The sequence below is a fragment of the Herpailurus yagouaroundi genome, unplaced genomic scaffold, assembly GCF_014898765.1.
Source record: "Herpailurus yagouaroundi ecotype Mexico unplaced genomic scaffold, PumYag 161, whole genome shotgun sequence".
In the NCBI taxonomy this organism is placed as follows: domain Eukaryota; kingdom Metazoa; phylum Chordata; class Mammalia; order Carnivora; family Felidae; genus Herpailurus; species Herpailurus yagouaroundi.
Window position 1 is genome coordinate 13,048,876 of NW_024412402.1, and position 6,395 is coordinate 13,055,270.

The 6,395-nt window shown below is 42.5% G+C and overlaps 1 pseudogene; it reads left to right on the forward strand.

Annotated features, from left to right (window-relative positions):
• The first annotated feature begins 4,200 nt into the window (after window positions 1-4,200).
• Window positions 4,201-5,127, forward strand: LOC121035541 (60S ribosomal protein L30-like; annotated as a pseudogene).
• Window positions 5,128-6,395: the final 1,268 nt, after the last annotated feature.

Below are 6,395 nucleotides of genomic sequence, written 5' to 3' on the forward strand. Positions count from 1 at the left end.
CCGAACTAGGTGATGGGATTAAATAGTACATTTATCATGAGGAGCACTGAGAAATGTACAGTTGTTGAATGACTATATTGTACACCTGAAACTAATATAACACTGTATGTTAACTAAATCCATTTCAATCAGGTTTTGGTCTTCACCCCTCCATAATTGAAAGTATTCTTTTTTTTTTTTTTCCAACGTTTTTTATTTATTTTTTGGACAGAGAGAGACAGAGCATGAACGGGGGAGGGGCAGAGAGAGAGGGAGACACAGAATCGGAAACAGGCTCCAGGCTCCGAGCCATCAGCCCAGAGCCTGACGCGGGGCTCGAACTCACGGACCGCGAGATCGTGACCTGGCTGAAGTCGGACGCTTAACCGACTGCGCCACCCAGGCGCCCCTAATTGAAAGTATTCTTAATGCAGTCACCAAAGACTTATAATATTGCCATGTCCAAAGTCCCTTCTCTGTTCTTGACTTACCTAAAGTCTCAGTAGCAATTGAAACAATTTTTGAAAATCAAGTTTACTGATGTATAATTTCCAATAAAATGTACACATAGTAAGTGTATAATTTGATATACATCTCTGTACCCATCACTACCACAACATCTAGAACCTCTCCATCACCCCAAAAAGTACCTTTATTCCCCTTCCAATCTAACCCCACAATCATCCTGACCCTAGACAACAACGGACATGCTGTTACTATATATTTAGATTTTTCTTAGAGTTTCATATTAATGGAATCATATATGATGTATTCTTCTTTTGACTTATTTTGCTCGGCAGTTCTTGAGATTTATCTGTTATTGCATCTATCAGTGATTCATTCCTTTTTATTAGTGAGTAGTATGGAAATTGTATAGACAAGCTACAATTTGTTTATCCATCTACCTGTTGATAGACATTTGCGATATTTCTGGTCTGGAGCTTTTACAAATAAAGCTGCTATAAACATTCATCTTGGTGTGGACATATGTTTTTGTTTCACTTAGATTAATGCTTAGAATGGAACTGCTGGATCATAAAGTTAAGTATATGTTTAAATTTATAAGAAATATCAACCTGTTTCCAAAGTGGATGTACCATTTTACATTCTTAGTAGCAATGATGAGAGTTCTAGTTAGTCCACACCTCACCCATGCTTGTCATTGTCAGTCTTTTTAATTTTAGTCTAATAGATGTTTTCTGACATCTTGTGGTTATAGCTTGCATTTCCCTGATGACTAATGATACTGAATATCTTGTGTTCTCATTAACAAACTGCATATCTTTTTAATAAAGTGTTCAAATCTTTTGCTTATTTTTTATGGGCTGGTTGTCTTATTGAGATGCAAGTGTTCTCTACATTCCAGATAAATTCTGGGTTGCATACATGTATCATATGTTTTTTTCCCCACTATATGTGGGCTTGTGTTTTCATTTTCTTTTTTTTTAATTTTTAAAATATTTGTTTATTTTTGAGAGAGGGAGAGAGAGAGAGAGAGAGAGCGAGCGGGGAAGGGGCAGAGAGAAAGGGAGACACAGAATCTAAAGCAGGCTCCAGGCTCCAAGCTGGCAGCACAGAGCCCAATGCGGGGCTCGAACTCACAAACCATGAGATCATGATCTGAGCTGAAATCAGATGCTTAACAGACTGAGCTACCCATGTGCCCCACTGTCTTTTCATTTTCTTAATGGAGTTCAAGAAGTTTTAATTTTGATGAAGCTCATTTTATGAAATGTTTTCTTATGATTCATGCTTTTGTGTCCTAAGAATTATTTGCCCACTCCAAAATCTCAAAAGATTATATTCCATGTTTTCATCTAGAAGTTTTGTAGTTTAATGCTTACATTTTGGTCCACGATTTATTTTAATATTTATATGTGGTGTGAGGTCAAAGTTAAAGTTCTTCCTTTCTAATGGATATGTGGTTGTTCCAGCCCCCTTTGTTGAAAAGAGGTTTTTTTCTTCCTTCAGTTACCTTATTTCTTTTGTCAAAATCAACTGACAGTATACGCATGGGTCTATTTATGGACTCTGTTCTGTTGGTCTCTAAATTTTGACATTTCCTTGCTTACTTTCTGTGATGCTATATTCTCCTGGGTTTCCTCTTTGGCCAGTTCTCATTTTTTTTTTTTTTTAAACATCCTTCTCCTGGTTTTCTCCTTTTATAAATGAGGTATCCAGGACTTCATCCTAGGCCTCCCTCTATTTTTATATCTACACACCCTCCCTTCATCAAAGATTAATAGGTGTTAATTAGAAAAAAAGAGTAGGAGAAGTGGAGAGAGGGAATGGAGAAGAAAAAGAATAAAAATGTGTTAGAATGATGAGCAGGGGCAGAGCCCAGGAGATGAGAGAATATGATGCATGGAAAGTACGTATAGCTGAAGTCTAAAATGTGAAGGAGAAAAGCATGAGGTCGGACTTCAATCTGTATTACAAAGCTGTAATCATCAAGACAGTATGGTACTGGCACAAGAACAGACACTCAGATCAATGGAACAGAATAGAGAACCCAGAAATGGACCCACAAACATATGGCCAACAATCTTTGAAGAGCAGGAAAGAATATCCAATGGAATAAAGACAGTCTTTTCAGCAAGTGGTGCTGGGAAAACTGGACAGTGGCATGCAGAAAAATGAACCTGGACCATTCTTCTTACACCATACACAAAAATAAACTCAAAATGGATGAAAGACAGGAAGCCATCAAAATCCTCGAGGAGAAAGCAGGCAAAAGCCTCTTTGACCACGGCCACAGCAACTTCTTACTCAACACATCTCCAGAGGCAAGGGAAACAAAAGCAAAAATTAACTATTGGGACCTCATCAAAATAAAAAGCTTCTGCACAGCAAAGGGAACAATCAGCAAAACAAAAAGGCAACCGATGGAATGGGAGAAGATATTTGCAAATGACATATCAGATAAAGGGTTAGTACCCAAAATCTATAAAGAACTTATCAAACTCAACACCCAAAAAACAAATAATCCAGTGAAGAAATGGGCAAAAGACATGAATAGACACTTCTCCAAAGACAACATCCAGATGGCCAACCGACACATGAAAAAATGCTCCACATCACTCATCACCAGGGAAATACAAATCAAAACCACAATGAGATACCACCTCACACCTGTCAGAATGGCTAACATTAACAACTCAGGCAACAAAAGTCATTGGCCAGGACGTGGAGAAAGAGGATCTCTTTTGTATTGCTGGTGGGAATGCAGACTGGTGCAGCCACTCTGGAAAACAGAATGGAGGTGCCTCAAAAAATTAAAAATAGAACTACCTTACGAACCAGCAATTGCACTACTAGGTATTTATCCAAGGGATACAGGTGTGCTGTTTCAAAGGGACACATGGACCCCAATGTTTATAGCAGCACTATCAACAACAGCCAAAGTATGGGAAGAGCCCAAATGTCCACCAATGGATGAATGGATGAATGGATAAAGAAGATGTGGGGTGTGTGTGTGTGTGTGTGTGTGTGTGTGCGCGCGCGCACGCGCACACACACAATGGAGTATTACTTGGCAATCAAAAAGAATGAAATCTTGCCATTCGCAACTATGTGGATAGAACTAGAGGGTATTATGCTAAGTGAAATTAGTCAAAGAAAGACAAATATCATATGATTTCACTCATATGAGGACTTTAAGATACAAAAGAATGAACATAAGGGAAGGGAAGGGAAGGAAAAATAATATAAAAACAAGGAGGGGGACAAAACACAAGAGACTCTTTAAATATGGAGAACAAACAGAGGGTTACTAGAGGGGTTGTGGGAGTGGGGATGTGCTAAATGGTAAGGGGCATTAAGGAATCTACTCCTGAAATCACTGTTGCACTATATGCTAACTTGGATTTAAATTAAAAAAAAAAATTAAATAAAAATTAAAAAAAAAAAAAAAAGCATGATGTGAGGCAAGGCAAAGTTTAAGAATAGTCCTGGAAGCCATGCTAAGTTTGTACCTAAACTTGCGAGCAATTAGAAACTGACATAAGATGTATAAGAAGTATTTAATGGTTGTGTAAATAAATAACCACACAGTCGTTAAAATGGAGTTTGTGGAGGCGCCTGGGTGGCTCAGTTGAGCGTCTGACTTCAGCTCAGATTATGATCTCACAGTTTGTGGGTTCAAGCCCTGTGCTGGGCTCTATGCTGACAGCTCACAGCCTGGAGTCTCCTTTGGATTCTGTGTCTCCTCTGTCTGCCCTTCCCCTGCTCATGCTCTGTCTCCATCTCTCTCCCAAAAATAGATAAACATTAAAAAATGTTTTTAATAGAGTTTGTGAAGGATATTTTGCCCCTTATAAAAATCCACATTATGTTTCATCTGGGAAACAAGATCTGTATGAGCTACATAAAATTTATATTTTAACAGGAGCACTTACAAAGAATAAAAGAAAAATGTACCACATGTTTAACAGTAGCTATTCCCAAATGTTAGATTGCAGACAGCTTCATTTTCTTCCTTTTGCTTTTCTATACATTCCATTTTTTTTTCTAATTAGTCTGTGTTAATTCTATAATGAGATGTTTTTAAAAGCATGCTAGAAAACAAATGACTCATTTTTAGAAGAGGTGCCAAGTTACTGTTAAGAATAATTAAGCTGGGCTTGAGTCTGCGGGGCTGCGGTTTAGGCAGCGTGGGGAGCCCAGAAAGTTGCCACTTGGAGCTCCAATCCTAAACTTCCTATCCTGCCCTCTGTATGTTCTAGATTGGGGCCACCCCACACCTAAGGCAGGAATATGGCGGCCACAAAGAAGACAAAAATGTCACTGGAGTCCATAAATTCTAGGCTCCAGATCGTTATGAAAGTGGAAAGTACGTGCTGGGGTACAAGCAGAGTCTGAAAATGATCAGACATGGCAAAGCGAAACTCTGGTCATCCTCACCAGCAACTGCCCAGCTTTGAGGAGATCTGAAATAGAACACTCTGCCATGTTGGCCAAAACTGGTGTCCATCACTACAGTGGCAATCATACTGGACTGGGCACAGCATGCGGGAAATATTGTCAATGTGCACACTGGCTACCATTGATCCAGGTGATTCTGATAGCATTGGAAACATGCCAGAACAGACTGGTGAAAAGTAAATGGTACAAAATTTCTCTTTAATAAAACTAGCCAGAGCTTGTTTTAAAAAGAAAATAAAAAACTAAGCTGAGTGTCATCACCACCACGGCAGAGTAGGAGACCCCACCCTCCATCCACCCATAAAGATCAACAGCTGGCTATCCACAAACAAAAATGGCTCTGATCAAGTTCAGGGTCCACTTGAACTTCAGCAAGCAACACAGTGGAACAAAACCTGAGAACAACCACACAAAAAAGAAAGAATAGGACTGCTTTGCCTGCATCATCCCATCCCCCAGGCCAATACTGCACAGCACTGAGTGTTCCCTCAAAGGCAAAGGGAGAGCAGGGAGAGCGACCAGCTCCCCCAGTCTTTTGGGGCACTGCACAAAGAACCCACTTTGGTCTCATCCCACCCAGAGACTGAAAAGGCTGAGACACAATGGAGGTAGCTAGGAACAAAAAAGAGCAGAGCTGCCTGCAGTAGCCACACAGCAGAAGTGACTGTGGTTCCCAGTGACCTGCTCTGCAGAGGACAGCAGTAGCTTTTGCCACTGAAGAAACCAATGACCGACACAGCCACCGCGGACCCCTACAGATTTCACCACTGAGGGTTTCCCCGGAAGGTTTTCCAAATCACGGATGCCAGCTGCCTGATGCCCCCATAACTCTGTCCCCAGTCCCACTCCCTTCCGGAACTGCTATCCATGCTGGCAGCCAGCCCTGGCCTCTGTGGCTGTGCGAGTACACGACACAGCCTAGGTGCTGGAGGCTGACCCCTCGCCGCTGTGTGCACATTTGGAGCTAGCTAGCCCCTCCAGCTGTGCACCTACATGCTGCCGGCCTGATTTCCACCGCCAGCCTCTGCCAGCACATGCTGGCACGCCCGGAGAGATCTTACGGTCACTAGAGTGAACACCAACAGCCAGGGCCCTGACGGCTGCTGATGGGCCTGGATCCAGCCCCGTCGCCCGGCACTGGCCTGCACCAGGGGGCTCCCCCGCAGCTAGCCCCTCTAACGACGCGTGTGTGTGCCTCCAGGCTAACTCCCGTCACTGGCTTATATACTGCTCTGCTGTGCCCACAGGGAGACGCTGCAGCTACGGAGTGCATGCTGACAGCCAGAGCCCCTGCAGCTGCAAATGTACTCGCACTTGGCCATGGTACCTTGCTGCTGGCCCTGGCCACCACCACCAAGTCTGATCCAACCGCTGCCACTACAGGGCGTTTGTAGCTGGTCCCCACAACTGAGTACCTGTGCATCACCAGCTCTGGTCGCCGAGGCCCACCCTGGTCCCTGGCCACTGGACCTGAAGGCACCGCCGAGGACTCC